The sequence below is a fragment of the Triticum aestivum genome, chromosome 6B (genome assembly GCF_018294505.1).
Source record: "Triticum aestivum cultivar Chinese Spring chromosome 6B, IWGSC CS RefSeq v2.1, whole genome shotgun sequence".
NCBI lineage: Eukaryota > Viridiplantae > Streptophyta > Magnoliopsida > Poales > Poaceae > Triticum > Triticum aestivum.
Window position 1 is genome coordinate 667,038,477 of NC_057810.1, and position 16,362 is coordinate 667,054,838.

The following is a 16,362-nucleotide window of genomic DNA, read 5'->3' on the forward strand; positions in this document are numbered from 1 at the left end:
ACCCCTCTCGGAGGGCCACATGGGCCGCAAGGGGCAGGGAACCAGCCCCTGGAGGGCTGGGCGCGCCCCCCACCTTGGGCCCATGCGCCTAGGGTTTGGGGGGGAACCCTAGAGGGGGCGCCCCCTTTGCTTGGGGGGCAAGTTCCCCCTCCCTGGCCGCTGCCCCCCCCTCTAGATCCCATCTAGAGGGGCCGGCCCCCCTTGCCCCTTCCCCTATAAATAGAGGGGTGAGGGAAGGGCTACAATACTCAACCCAAGGCGCAGCCCCTCCCCTCCCCAACACCTCTCCTCCTCCGTCACGAGCTTGGCGAAGCCCTGCTGGAGTGCTGCTTCTCCACCAACACCACGCCGTCGTGCTGCCGTTGGAGCTGTCTTCCTCAACCTCTCCTTCCTCCTTGCTGGATCAAGACGGAGGAGACGTCGTCCATACCGTACGTGTGTTGAACGCGGAGGTGCTCTCCGTTCAGCACTTGGTCATCGGTGATCTGAATCACGGCGAGTACGACTCCATCATCACCGTTCCCTCGAACGCTTCCGTACGCGATCTACAAGTGGTATGTAGATGCAATCTCTCTCTCATGACTCGTTGCTTAGATGAACTCATAGATGGATCTTGGTGAAACCGTAGGAAAATTTTTAATTTTCTGCAACGTTCCCCAACACATGAGTGTGCACACAATTTTTTGTGCTGGGACATCGGAAGACCTTGACTCAACTGTTGTGGGAAATCACAAAGAGTCAAAGGTAATGATGAAATCTCCACTGTGGATATGGATTTGGGAGAATCATATAATAAAGACTACATTATGTCGACATTTATTTATCCTCATGAATTGTGAAAGACCTTGGATTGGATCTAGAACCAAATTCCATGCATGGCTGAGTGTCTAAAACGCTCTAGTTGATCCAAAGGAAGGCAGCAATTGAGAATGTGCTCGCTCTCAAGAAGAGGGGGTATTGACCTGATCAATAATACCCACTCCTCTGGATTTGTTCCCCGGGGGAGAAAATGGTTTTTTTGTTCATGAGAAATGAAAACCAAGAGGTGGTGAGACATGAAGCGAGTCTTGTAGCACATGGGTTCACGCAGAGACCCTTCATCGTTTAAGATGGAACATGTTCTCCTATTGTGAGTGGAATAATGTTCCGATATTTAATATCACTGGCAGTGAATAATGAATTTGTTTATCAACCTGGTGGATCTTGTGACTGCATAGTTGCATGAGTCACTTGATTAATATATCTCTATGATAATTCCGGATGGAATGAAGATTCTGAATTTATTCGCAACATGTATTGTGAAAGCTTCAGAGGTCATTTTATTACTTGAAGTCGGCAAGGATGTGGTCTAACCGACTGAGTGAGTTCCTTTGTTAGAAGGATTACTCAAACAATGATAGTTGCTCATGTATACTCATCAAGAAATCCAAAGAAGGATTTGTACAATTTGTTGGAAATATGCCCTAGAGGCAATAATAAAAGCATTATTATTATATTTCCTTGTTCATGATAATTGTCTTTTATTCATGCTATAATTGTATTATCCGGAAATCGTAATACACGTGTGAATACATAGACCACAATATGTCCCTAGTAAGCCTCTAGTTGACTAGCTCGTTGGTCAACAGATAGTCATGGTTTCCTGACTATGGACATTAGATGTCATTGACAACGGGATCACGTCATTAGGAGAATGACGTGATGGACAAGACCCAATCCTAAGCATAGCACAAGATCGTGTAGTTCGTTTTGCTAGAGCTTTTTCAATGTCAAGTATCTCTTCCTTAGACCATGAGATCGTGTAACTCCCGGATACCGTAGGAGTGCTTTGGGTGTACCAAACATCACAACGTAACTGGGTGACTATAAAGGTGCACTACAGGTATCTACGAAAGTGTCTATTGGGTTGACACGGATCGAGACTGGGATTTGTCACTCCGTATGATGGAGAGGTATCTCTGGGCCCACTCGGTAATGCATCATCATAATGAGCTCAAAGTGACCAAGTGTTTGGTCACGGGATCATGCATTATGGTACGAGTAAAGTGACTTGCCGGTAACGAGACTGAACGAGGTATTGGGATACCGGCGATCGAGTCTGGGGCATGTAACGTACCGATTAACAAAGGGAATTGTATACGGGGTTGTTCGAATCCTCGACATCGTGGTTCATCCGATGAGATCATCGAGGAGCATGTGGGAGCCAACATGGGTATCCAGATCCCGCTGTTGGTTATTGCCCGAGAGCCGTCTCGGTCATGTCTGCGTGACTCCCGAACCTGTAGGGTCTACACACTTAAGGTTCGGTGACGCTAGGGTTGTATGAATATGAGTATGCAGCATACCGAATGTTGTTCGGAGTCCCGGATGAGATCCCGGACGTCACGAGGAGTTCCGGAATGGTCCGGAGGTAAAGAATTATATATAGGAAGTGGTATTTCGGCCATCGGGAAAGTTTCGGTGTCACCCGGTATTGTACCGGGACCACCGAAAGGGTCCCGGGGGTCCACCGGGTGGGGCCACCCATCCCGGAGGGCCCCGAGGGCTGAAGTGGGGAGGGGAACCAGCCCATAGTGGGCTGGTGCGCCCCCCTTGGCCCATCCCCTGCGCCTAGGGTTGAAACCCTAGGGTGGGGGGGCGCCCCACTTGCCTTGGGGGGCACTCCACCCCCCTTGGCCGCCGCCCCCTTGGGAGATTGGATCTCCCAGGGCCGGCGCCCACCCTAGGGGCCTATATAAAGGGATGGGGGAAAAGGGCAGCCGCACCCTGAAGTCCTGGCGCCCCCTCCCCCTGCTACACCTCTTCCTCCTCCGTCACGCGCTTGGCGAAGCCCTGCCGGAGTGCTGCTGCTCCACCACCACCACGCCATTGTGCTGCTGCTGGAGCCATCATCATCAACCTCTCCTTCCCCCTTGCTTGATCAAAAAGGAGGAGACGTCATTCGCTCCGTACGTGTGTTGAACGCGGAGGTGCCGTCCGTTCGGCGCTAGGATCTCCGGTGATAGGATCACGACGAGAACGACTACTTCAACCCCGTTCTTTTGAACGCTTCCGCTCGCGGTCTACAAAGTGGTATGTAGATGCATCTCCCTTGACTCGTTGCTTAGATGAACTCATAGATGGATCTTGGTGAAACCGTAGGAAAATTTTTAATTTTCTGCAACGTTCCCCAACAGTGGCATCATGAGCTAGGTCTATGCGTAGTTCTCTATTGCACGAGTAGAACACAATTTTGTTGTGGGCGTAGATCTTTTCAACTTGCTTGCCGCTACTAGTCTTACCTTGCTTCAGCGGTATTGTGGGATGAAGCGGCCCGGACCAACCTTACACGTACGCTTACGTGAGACCGGTTCCACCGACTAACATGCACTAGTTGCATAAGGTGGCTGGCGGGTGTCTGTCTCTCCCACTTTAGTTGGAGCGGATTCGATGAAAAGGGTCCTTATGAAGGGTAAATAGAAGTTGACAAAATCACGTTGTGGTTATTCGTAGGTAAGCAAACGTTCTTGCTAGAACCCAATTGCAGCCACGTAAAAGATGCAACAACAATTAGAGGACGTCTAACTTGTTTTTGCAGCAATTGTCTTGTGATGTGATATGGCCAGAAGTTGTGATGGATGATGAATGATATATTGTGATGTATGAGATCATGCTCTTGTAATAGGAATCACGACTTGCATGTCGATGAGTATGACAACCGGCAGGAGCCATAGGAGTTGTCTTTATTTTTTGTATGACCTGCGTGTCATTGAAGAACGCCATGTAAATTACTTTACTTTATTGCTAAACGTGTTAGCCATAGAAGTAGAAGTAGTCATTGGCGTGACAACTTCATGAAGACACGATGATGGAGATCATAATGATGGAGATCATGGTGTCATGCCGGTGATGAAGATGATCACGGAGCCCCGAAGATGGAGATCGAAGGAGCTATATGATATTGGCCATATCATGTCACTATTATATAATTGCATGTGATGTTTATTATGTTTATGCATCTTGTTTACTTAGAACAACGGTAGTAAATAAGATGATCCCTTACAAAAATTTCAAGAAGTGTTCTCCCCTAACTGTGCACCGTTGCTAAAGTTCGTCGTTTCGAAGCACCACGTGATGATCGGGTGTGATAGATCCTTACGTTCACATACAACGGGTGTAAGACAGTTTTACACATGCAAAACACTTAGGGTTAACTTGACAAGCCTAGCATATACAGACATGGCCTCGGAACACGGAGACCGAAAGGTCGAACACGAGTCATATGGAAGATACGATCAACATGAGAATGTTCACCGACGATGACTAGTCCGTCTCACGTGATGATCGGACACGGCCTAGTCGACTCGGATCGTGTAACACTTAGATGACTAGAGGGATGTCTAATCGGAGTGGGAGTTCATTAAAATAATTTGATTAGATGAACTTAATTATCATGAACTTAGTCTAAAACTTTTTACATAATATGTCTTGTAGATCAAATGGCCAACGCTCATGTCAACATGAACTTCAACGCGTTCCTAGAGAAAACCAAGCTGAAAGATGATGGCAGCAACTATACGGACTGGGTCCGGAACCTGAGGATCATCCTCATAGCTGCCAGGAAACAATATGTCCTAGAAGGACTGCTAGGTGACGCTCCCGTCCCAAAGAACCAAGACATTATGAATGCTTGGCAGTCTCGTGCTGATGATTACTCCCTCGTTCAGTGTGGCATGCTTTACAGCCTAGAACCGGGGCTCCAAAAGCGTTTTGAGCAACACGGAGCATATGAGATGTTCGAGGAGCTGAAACTAGTTTTCCAAGCTCATGCCTGGGTCGAGAGATATGAAGTCTCCGACAAGTTCTACAGTTGTAAGATGGAGGAAAATAGTTCTGTCAGTGAGCACATACTCAAAATGTCTGGGTTGCACAACCGCCTGTCCCAGCTGGACATTAACCTCCCGGATGAGGCGGTCATTGACAGAATCCTTCAGTCGCTCCCACCAAGCTACAAGATCTTTGTGATGAACTACAATATGCAGGGGATGGTGAAGACCATTCCTGAAGTATTTTCAATGCTGAAGTCAGCAGAGGTTGAAATCAAGAAAGAACATCAAGTGTTGATGGTCAATAAGACCACTAAGTTCAAGAAGGGCAAGGGTAAGAAGAACTTCAAGAAGGACGGCTGTTGCCGCACCCGGTAAGCCAGTTGCCGGGAAGAAGTCAAAGAATGGACCCAAGCCTGAGACTGAGTGCTTTTATTGCAAGGGGAAGGGTCACTGGAAGCGGAACTGCCCCAAATACTTAGCGGATAAGAAGGCCGGCAACACCAAAGGTATATTTGATATACATGTAATTGATGTGTACCTTACCAGTACTCGTAGTAACTCCTGGGTATTTGATACCGGTGCCGTTGCTTATATTTGTAACTCACAACAGGAGCTGCGGAATAAGCGGAGACTAGCGAAGGACGAGGTGACGATGCGCGTCGGGAATGGTTCCAGAGTCGATGTGATCGCCGTCGGCACACTACCTCTACATTTACCTACGGGATTAGTTTTGAACCTTAATAATTGTTATTTGGTGCCAAGTTTGAGCATGAACATTGTATCTGGATCTCGTTTGATACGAGATGGCTACTCATTTAAATCCGAGAATAATGGTTGTTCTATTTATATGAGAGATATGTTTTATGGTCATGCTCCGATGGTCAATGGTTTATTCTTAATGAATCTCGAACATAATGTTACACATATTCATAGCGTGAATACCAAAAGATGTAAAGTTGATAACGATAGTCCCACATACTTGTGGCACTGCCGCCTTGGTCACATTGGTGTCAAGCGCATGAAGAAGCTCCATGCTGATGGACTTTTACAGTCTCTCGATTATGAATCATTTGACACATGCGAACCATGCCTCATGGGCAAAATGACCAAGACTCCGTCCTCCGGAACAATGGAGCGAGCAACCAACTTGTTGGAAATCATACATACCGATGTGTGCGGTCCAATGAGTGTTGAGGCTCGCGGAGGATATCGTTATGTTCTCACTCTCACAGATGACTTGAGTAGATATGGGTATGTCTACTTGATGAAACACAAGTCTGAGACCTTTAAAAAGTTCAAGGAATTTCAGAATGAAGTAGAGAATCAACGTGACCGAAAGATAAAATTCTTATGATCGGATCGTGGAGGAGAATATTTAAGTCACGAATTTGGTACACACTTAAGAAAATGTGGAATCGTTTCACAACTCACGCCGCCTGGAACACCTCAGCGAAACGGTGTGTCCGAACGTCGTAATCGCACTCTATTGGATATGGTGCGATCTATGATGTCTCTTACCGATTTACCGCTATCATTTTGGGGATACGCTCTAGAGACAACTACATTCACTTTAAATAGGGCACCGTCTAAATCCGTTGAGACGACACCGTATGAATTATGGTTTGGGAAGAAACCTAAGCTGTCGTTTCTAAAAGTTTGGGGATGCGATGCTTATGTCAAAAAACTTCAACCTGAAAAGCTCGAACCCAAGTCGGAAAAATGCGTCTTCATAGGATACCCTAAAGAAACCATTGGTATACCTTCTACTTAAGATCCGAGGGCAAGATCTTTGTTGCCAAGAACGGATCCTTTCTGGAAAAAGAGTTGCTCTCGAAAGAAGTAAGTGGGAGGAAAGTAGAACTCGATGAAGTACTACCTCTTGAGCGGGAAAGTAGTGCAGGTCAGGAAAATGTTCCTGTGATGCCTACACCAACTGAAGAGGAAAATTATGATGATGATCAAGGTACTTCGGATCAAGTTGCTACTGAACTTCGTAGGTCCACAAGGACACGTTCCGCGCTAGAGTGGTACGGCAACCCTGTCCTGGAAATCATGTTGTTAGACAACGGTGAACCTTCGAACTATGAAGAAGCGATGGCGGGCCCAGATTCCAACAAATGGCTAGAAGCCATGAAATCCGAGATAGAATCCATGTGTGAAAACAAAGTATGGACTTTGACTGACTTGCCCGATGATCGGCGAGCGATAGAAAACAAATGGATCTTTAAGAAGAAGACGGACGCGGATGGTAATGTCACCATCTATAAAGCTCGACTTGTCGCTAAGGGTTATCGGCAAGTCCAAGGGATTGACTACGATGAGACTTTCTCTCCCTAGCGAAGCTTAAGTCCGTCCGAATCATGTTAGCAATTGCTGCATACTATGATTATGAGATATGGCAGATGGACGTCAAAACGGCATTCCTTAACGGGCATCTTAAGGAAGAACTGTATATGATGCAGCCGGAGGGTTTTGTCGATCCTAAGAATGCTAACAAAGTATGCAAGCTCCAGCGATCCATTTATGGGCTGGTGCAAGCATCTCGGAGTTGGAACATTCGCTTTGATGAAATGATCAAAGTGTTTGGGTTTATGCAGACTTATGGAGAAGCCTGCGTTTACAAGAAAGTGAGTGGGAGCTCTGTAGCATTTCTCATATTATATGTAGATGACATACTTTTGATGGGAAATGATATAGAATTCTTGGACAGCATTAAGGCCTACTTGAATAAGTGTTTTTCAATGAAGGACCTTGGAGAAGCTGCTTATATATTAGGCATCAAGATCTATAGAGACAGATCGAGACGCCTCATAGGTCGTTCACAAAGCACATACCTTGATAAGATTTTGAAGAAGTTCAAAATGGATCAGTCCAAGAAGGGGTTCTTGCCTGTATTGCAAGGTGTGAGATTGAGCCCGGCTCAATGCCCGACCACGGCAAAAGATAAAGAAGAGATGAGCGTCATCCCCTATGCCTCAGCCATAGGATCTATTATGTATGCCATGCTGTGTACCAGACCTGATGTAAACCTTGCCGTAAGTTTGGTAGGAAGGTATCAAAGTAATCTCGGCAAGGAACACTGGACAGCGGTCAAGAATATCCTAAAGTACCTGAAAAGGACGAAGGACATGTTTCTCGTTTATGGAGGTGATGAAGAGCTCGTCGTAAAGGGTTACGTCGACGCTAGCTTCGACACAGATCTGGATGACTCTAAGTCACAAACCGGATACGTGTATATGTTGAATGGTGGAGCAGTAAGCTGGTGCAGCTGCAAGCAGAGCGTCATGGCGGGATCTACATGTGAAGCGGAGTACATGGCAGCCTCGGAGGCAGCGCATGAAGCAATTTGGGTGAAGGAGTTCATCACCGACCTAGGAGTCATACCCAATGCGTCGGGGCCGATCAAACTCTTCTGTGACAACACTGGAGCTATTGCCCTTGCCAAGGAGCCCTGGTTTCACAAGAAGACCAGGCACATCAAGCGTCGTTTCAACTCCATCCGTGAAAATGTTCAAGATGGAGACATAGATATTTGCAAAGTACATACAGACCTGAATGTCGCAGATCCGTTGACTAAACCTCTCTCACGAGCAAAACATGATCAACACCAGAACTCTATGGGTGTTCGATTCATCACAATGTAACTAGATTATTGACTCTAGTGCAAGTGGGAGACTGTTGGAAATATGCCCTAGAGGCAATAATAAAAGCATTATTATTATATTTCCTTGTTCATGATAATTGTCTTTTATTCATGCTATAATTGTATTATCCGGAAATCGTAATACACGTGTGAATACATAGACCACAATATGTCCCTAGTAAGCCTCTAGTTGACTAGCTCGTTGGTCAACAGATAGTCATGGTTTCCTGACTATGGACATTAGATGTCATTGACAACGGGATCACGTCATTAGGAGAAGAACGTGATGGACAAGACCCAATCCTAAGCATAGCACAAGATCGTGTAGTTCGTTTTGCTAGAGCTTTTTCAATGTCAAGTATCTCTTCCTTAGACCATGAGATCGTGTAACTCCCGGATACCGTAGGAGTGCTTTGGGTGTACCAAACGTCACAACGTAACTGGGTGAATATAAAGGTGCACTACAGGTATCTCCGAAAGTGTCTGTTGGGTTGACACGGATCGAGACTGGGATTTGTCACTCCGTATGACGGAGAGGTATCTCTGGGCCCACTCGGTAATGCATCATCATAATGAGCTCAAAGTGACCAAGTGTTTGGTCACGGGATCATGCATTACGGTACGAGTAAACTGACTTGCCGGTAACGAGACTGAACGAGGTATTGGGATACCGGCGATCGAGTCTCGGGCATGTAACGCACCGATTGACAAAGGGAATTGTATACGGGGTTGTTCGAATCCTCGACATCGTGGTTCATCCGATGAGATCATCAAGGAGCATGTGGGAGCCAACATGGGTATCCAGATCCCGCTGTTGGTTATTGCCCGAGGGCCGTCTCGGTCATGTCTGCGTGACTCCCGAACCCGTAGGGTCTACACACTTAAGGTTCGGTGACGCTAGGGTTGTATGAATATGAGTATGCAGCATACCTAATGTTGTTCGGAGTCCCGGATGAGATCCCGGACGTCACGAGGAGTTCCGGAATGGTCCGGAGGTAAAGAATTATATATAGGAAGTGGTATTTCGGCCATCGGGGAAGTTTCGGGGTCACCTGGTATTGTACCGGGACCACCAAAAGGGTCCCGGGGGTCCACCGGGTGGGGCCACCCATCCCGGAGGGCCCCAAGGGCTGAAGTGGGGAGGGGAACCAGCCCATAGTGGGCTGGTGCGCCCCCCTTGGCCCAACCCCTGCGCCTAGGGTTGAAACCCTAGGGTGGGGGGGGCGCCCCACTTGCCTCGGGGGGCACTCCACCCCCCTTGGCCGCCGCCCCCTTGGGAGATTGGATCTCCCAGGGCCGGCGCCCCCCCTGGGGGCCTATATAAAGGGAGGGGGGAAGGGGGCAGCCGCACCCTGAAGTCCTGGCGCCCCCTCCCCCTGCTACACCTCTTCCTCCTCCGTCACGCGCTTGGCGAAGCCCTGCCGGAGTGCTGCTGCTCCACCACCACCACGCCGTTGTGCTGCTGCTGGAGCCATCATCATCAACCTCTCCTTCCCCCATGCTGGATCAAGAAGGAGGAGACGTCATCCGCTCCGTACGTGTGTTGAACGCGGAGGTGCCGTCCGTTCGGCGCTAGGATCTCCGGTGATAGGATCACGACGAGAATGACTACTTCAACCCCGTTCTTTTGAACGCTTCCGCTCGCGATCTACAAAGTGGTATGTAGATGCATCTCCCTTGACTCGTTGCTTAGATGAACTCATAGATGGATCTTGGTGAAACCGTAGGAAATTTTTTAATTTTCTGCAACGTTCCCCAACACAATTTATGTGTATTTTGATGATCTGAATATCATTGGAACTACACAAGAAATACACGAGACAAGCAAATCATCTTATGACGGAGTTTAAGATGTAAGATTTGTTTGAGACCAAACTTTGCTTGAGTTTGGAACTTGAGCGTATTCCTTAGGAATACTTATTCATCAGTCTACATGTATCCAAAAGATTGTTGAAAGATCAACATGTATAAGTGATATACATTCAAGAACTATGGTTTTGAGATCTCTGAATTACTAGAGATAAGGACCCATTAAGGCCTAACAGCAGTGATGAAGAGATATTTGGACTTGATTTTTCATATCGCGGTGCAATGAGAGCACACGTGTATCTAGCAAACTGCACCAGGCCTGGTATTTCATTAGCAGTAATTAGCTAGATATAATGCATCACTTATTAAAAGGGTTGGGTTGGTGTGAAGAATATTTTTAGATATCTTCTGGACACCATATATCTTGGTTTGTTCTATGAGAAAAAAAATCAAGATATGACCATGGTTGGATATTGTGATGCTGGGTATATATTAAATCCCCATAATCCTAGATCACAGACTGGTTTTTGTCTCCTCGAATGAAGGTGTGACCTTCTCTGGGAAGTCGAGAAGACATATTTTAGTGGCTGCATCCACTAGTCATTCTGAAATCGTTGATTTGCATGAACCATCACATGAATGTATGTGACTTCACGGAATGATGAACATTGTTGAAAGTTCAAGTGGATTGGTTGGTAGGAACCACCCACCATTATCTATGAAGATAATGTTTTGTTTGTATTATGCTGATGCAGACAGGTTATAAAGAGCAACACTAGAATGTGTATGGCTCTAAAGTATTTTATTTCACATGAGTTGAAAAAAAGGTGGAAGATAAATATCTTGCAAATGAAGTCATGTGATAATTTTGGTGATTTATTCACAAAGTCTTTACCAAGTTCTTCATTCCATAAATAAGTTAATAGAATTGGTATGAGATGACTTTGTTATTTGCAAGGTTCAGGGGGAGTGTACTCCTGAACGATAACCTGTTCGAGATCTTCAGATCTTTTGTATTGCACTCTTTTCCTTTATGAGTTTTTCCTGAATGGTTTCTCATAAGAGGTTTTTAATGAGGCAATAGTAATACAAGCATGGTGATATGTCATTTTCTCCTTGTTTTCCCACAGGGTTTTGGAGGAGTTTTCATGGCATATTATGTGTATCTTCTCATATTTTTTGCCACAGGGTTTTTGGAGGAGATGATTCCAAGTATGATCAATCATAAGGACAAGCGAGGATTAGGAGGAGTGTTAGGATTTAATTATTTTATAATTAAAGAGATAATCCTCTCTGTACTGCAACGTGTAGATGCTAACTGTTGCGACCTTTCGTCGCATCCCCACGATCGGACACGTCCCTTCTTTGCGTCCGTTACTGATCATCGATGGAATAAAGAAGAGGTTTTGATCCGTTCATTCACTTTTGACTTACAACAGTAACCACGGAGTGCGCGACACCGCGGCATGGAGTCCAATGCGTTCAGGTTACTCGCCTTGTGCGACGAAAACCGGGCGAAATCTGGCAAGAAAAGTGCGTCGATTGCCGACTTTCAGCTGCCCGTGCGCGACGACGACGTCGGCTTCGTGCGGCACGGCGTGGAATGGCGCCCCGGTGGGATGTTTCCCGGCATGCGCACAATGTCAAGAACGTCGGGATTACTTGACGCGCACAAGTCAAACCGCGGGCGGCGGAGTGGAATTTAACCGGCGACCCAAACACGTCGGAATGCGTGGTGAAGCTCAACGCATGTACGAGTACGAGTCGATCAGAAACAGAAGCCACGGAAAGTTGCGGCCACGTTGGTGATGGGGACGGCCGTCTCCGGCGAGGACTATGGCCGGGGCCGTGGTGGACCTCCCCTGACAATGAGTGTCACCGTTGACGTTGGAGACAGTACAGAGCAAAGCAGAAACGAAATGTACAGCCAGAAGCTACGAAGACCAAACGTGAGTCACACCGCCGCGACGGCCACATGGCAGCTGAGTAAAATACCGCATTTTTCTTCTGGTGAATGCTTTCAGTAGCCGTGCAAAACAAGTAGAGTAATGAAGAAGTGATCGATCGGACGCGGAGTTTTTGCACGCGAGCACATATGCGCTCGTAATCTGGGCTGTTGGTTACTGAGCTGTGATGTGATGCATTTAATGATGTGGGGCAGTCCGTAAGGTAACAGACGTTCTAAGCAGTGGGCCATGTACCGACGGCAAACTCGCGGCCGTCAGACTGCCGAAGGCGAGCCGTGGCTCGGGAAATACATCGCCGTTCTGATCCGTGGATCGGGAAAAGTGCTGTTCCGTTTGTCCGCAGGGCCGCGGCAGTAACTGCGAGGCGTAGTGGTTGGGCCGCTGAGCCTATGCAGCCGATCTATGTCGCCGCTGCCTGGATTCCCCGCCGCCTTTGGAAGGACCATCTGAATCGTCGGAGATGTAGCTCTTGATGCAGCCAACAAGAAGGTGAGGACCCAAATTTTCATCTCTGTCGTTGATTTTGTTTAATACTTTTGGTTTTGAGAACCCCGAAACCTCCATTGTTTTGCGTGGCCAGATTGACAGTGAAATCCCTATGCAGCCGCTGCACCATCCAGTGGCAGGTCAAGAAGGGGGGCGCGGTGGGATGCAGGTGGATAAGTGTTCCGCAGGCGGACAGATATGTGCTCGAGAAGCTGTGGCGACGGTGGAACGAGAAGGTTCACCCCATGCCTCAGAGTTCTCCACCGGGAAGATGAACCCGCAAGTTCCAGGCTGGACTAAAAGGTAATCAATCACGACGACATTGTCTAGAAAACAATTATTCCATCAGCTAGAGCATTCTAAAAAAAAAACAGGCTGGCTGAAAGTTCCAGGCTGGTGGATTCATTTGAAAGTTTGCTTCATGGCATCCGGTAGAGCTGAAGCCATGGGATCTAGAATTTTTTTCTGTCCAATAGACATAATGATTACATCAGCGAGGTCGTTGTAAAACTGTTAGGTTACTTGTGTGGAATTTATTTGGAAGATTGCTTCATCTAAACCGGCAGGGCCACACACATGTTCTGTAGAATCTTTTGGTATCCAGTAAAAAATGTTAATTCAGCAGCCAGAGCATTGCAAAAATTGGTTGACTAGTTGTATGACGCTAACAGTATGCAGTTACAGTTATATGCATATACGATGACCAGAATGTCGCCCTTGGATAAATAACATAACATGTATATTCCGGACATGGATGTGCCTTTCATCAATTTGACGACATCCGTGCCTATCACGTACACAGAGCCACTGGGAACTTATTCAGGTGCATACAAAACCCAGTGTACTGTTTACTACAGACAGAGAGCGTATTCTTTAAAACAGGAGAACTGGTGCACCAGATGCACCTGCTCCTTAGTAGCGTTTGGATGTGAAAAGAAGAAACAGGATACAGCTAGGATGTCGGCCGATGGAACATTTGCAGAACGAATCTCATTGCGCAACTGATTGTGCGAATCATCCTTCTGGACTAGAACTGTTTCTAACCCTGATGAACCATCTCTGCCCCGTTCAATCAGATGCACTAACCTCCAGCAGCAACTAGTAGGAACTGCAACTGATTGACATGTACGATACATGCTAGTGGAGTGCCTGAGGGTTCTCCTGGGAGAAGGAACTGTGCTGCAAGTCGGGAGGCGCACCATCCCGTCCGCGCTCAATGCATCCGGCAGGATGGTGAGGGAACTAAGCAGCAATGGATATGTCTTTCCAGGCATTAAAAGTAAATTCACATCAATCTCAAAACTGACAATTTGCTGTGATTACCTAAAGAACAATAATTAACATTTCATTGTAATGGAAAATAGTAAGGGAAGCAGGGGAGAGTTCCTCCAGAGCAGTCCTTGATAATGAACTTGCACGGAGAGGTAATTTCAGTTAGCAGTTCAATCCTAGTACCCAAATCTTATTTGGTACATAAGAAAAACAGTATTAACAACTTGGGACCATGCAGGAATAGAAACGCATTCAACCGGTGATGGACCAAAAGCCTAAATCGAGGCTGGATCAAGATACAAGGGAAGACGGTCAGAGTTCATAGAAAATCGTTAGCAGACCAGAAACAATGTGGATAGCTCTGACATGTGGTGCCTGCAGGTTGTGATGCAGCGGATGACTTGAGTTATCAAGTAAGGGATCGTCGTAGGGGCGCTTGTAGTCCCGCGCTGTCTAATGGGGCGGTCATGCTCGTGTTAATTAAATTAGGATCACTATTTTGAGACAGGTGTGACATGTTAGCTTTCATCCTGGTTGTTTGATCGTGAGTGAAAAACTTGTGAGTTGATCATGAGGTGCTGCAGTTTTGTTTACTTATGTTAGATTCTGTTGTAACATAATCTTGAATCTACTGCCTTGAATTCAGCAGTTCACGCGATACAGTAAGAAAATTGTATGATTCAGACATAGAAGACAGATGGTTAATCAGCAATATATTCCATTCAAGGAGATGGTCTGAAATGGATCATTGATATTAATGAGAATGCCAATACAGTTGGAGGCCATCCATAATCTTAGGAGGTCAAACGCAGTTGGAAGGGGATGTAATCTTGATCCGAAGATTGGTAGCTCCAACGCAGCTGGAGACAATTAAACGGGCTGGTCACCTGTGCCGTCAGTACAAGATGTCTAGGACAGCCCATACTGTGATCGTACATCTGAGCCAGCCAGCCAGCGCCTGACGGCGTTGGGTTGACTGTTGGACACATGTGGGCCTGTGGACCCCGAGTTAGTTGATGGGCCCAAGCATACACGTGCTGGACTGGACATCTCGAGGCGAGCGAACGACATAGATAACGAGGGCAACTGAGCTCGAGCTCAAAATAGTAGTTTCGTGATCGATCGAACTAGTACTATACTCAAGAAGATAGTGCACACTAACGTGGGTGGTGGTATCCTTATCCTGGCATTACTCCCAGCTTAGCAACTAAAGCTACTACCCGCGTTTAGGAGTCGCTAATTGTTAATCAGGGGCGTGTAAAACCGCCTGAATCTTGGATCTATGTCGAGATTTTCTCGGCTTAAATACAAAAATGCTAGACATACAAAGATTTGTAGAAGCCTGTAAACTGTTTTCATCTAACAACCAATCACAAACCTTTCCCCCACGTTAGTCCTAGTGCTAGAGTTGAACCGAATAAAAAAAAGACCTAACCCTACCCTGCAGCCTAGCCCGCTCTCTTTCTGCTAAATTTGATGGAAAATTAACCAAATATTTCTCAGTGAAGTGCCCTAGCCAAAAAGAATTTATCAAATATAAGCCGAGGTTTGAGGCTTTGGGTCTTACTGGAGTGCCCGAACAACAACCAACCAAACCAGATATTTTCAAAAATTTAGAAGCCACTGGATATATAGATTCGGAGATGTGCAACTGGATATATAGTGTCAATCAAGTGGGAGGTAAAAGATGCCAACACTTCGTACCAAGAAAGTACATGCCAAATTCCACGGTGCCACACAAAGAGTACAAGGGTGCAACACTTCATTTTCAAAGAGACCTTTAGCTTGTGTCAACGGGAGATTTTTATCGGTTTGACATCACTGGCCAATTGAAAGTCCCCCTCACAATAAAGTGCATGCAATCACGATGGAAGCATGCTCACTCCAACGAATATACTACCCACACACCAAACCAACCGCCAACGCCAAGTATATATACGTATACAACAAGCACCACACTTCAAGCATTTTAATTTAGCCTGGCCGAATACGGTGGAACTAACGTGCAGCATATGCCCTCTCCTCGTCCGATCGGCCGGCCAAGATGATAAGTACGCGAGGTGCGCGTAGCATGCATGCGTAATATGCTTAGCACATGCTTGTACAAAACAAACTCTCTCACCAAGGTCACACACACATGCTCAACGGATTACTATCTTGTTGCTTGCTCTGGACAACGCTGGCGGATATCCACTATATTACTCCACACCTCTACTAGGATCGATCGTCCAAAAGTGTCAATTATATATGCCATCTTACCGGAAGCATCTACTCTGATCAGCTGTCCCGTTCTTGGGATGAATCACTCATCCATGGCCGTGGGTCATCTGAAATAAGTGTTTCTTGGTCAATGTCATGTTAAGCAAGAGCTTATAAG

The 16,362-nt window shown here is 46.5% G+C and overlaps 1 long non-coding RNA gene across 1 annotated transcript; it reads left to right on the plus strand.

Annotated features, from left to right (window-relative positions):
* Positions 1–12,466: 12,466 nt before the first annotated feature.
* LOC123134776 (uncharacterized) lies at positions 12,467–14,563 on the plus strand. Its single transcript, XR_006465727.1, has 3 exons — positions 12,467–12,716; positions 12,808–14,137; positions 14,224–14,563. It is a non-coding gene; the product is annotated as an uncharacterized lncRNA (long non-coding RNA).
* The last annotated feature ends 1,799 nt before the right edge of the window (positions 14,564–16,362 follow it).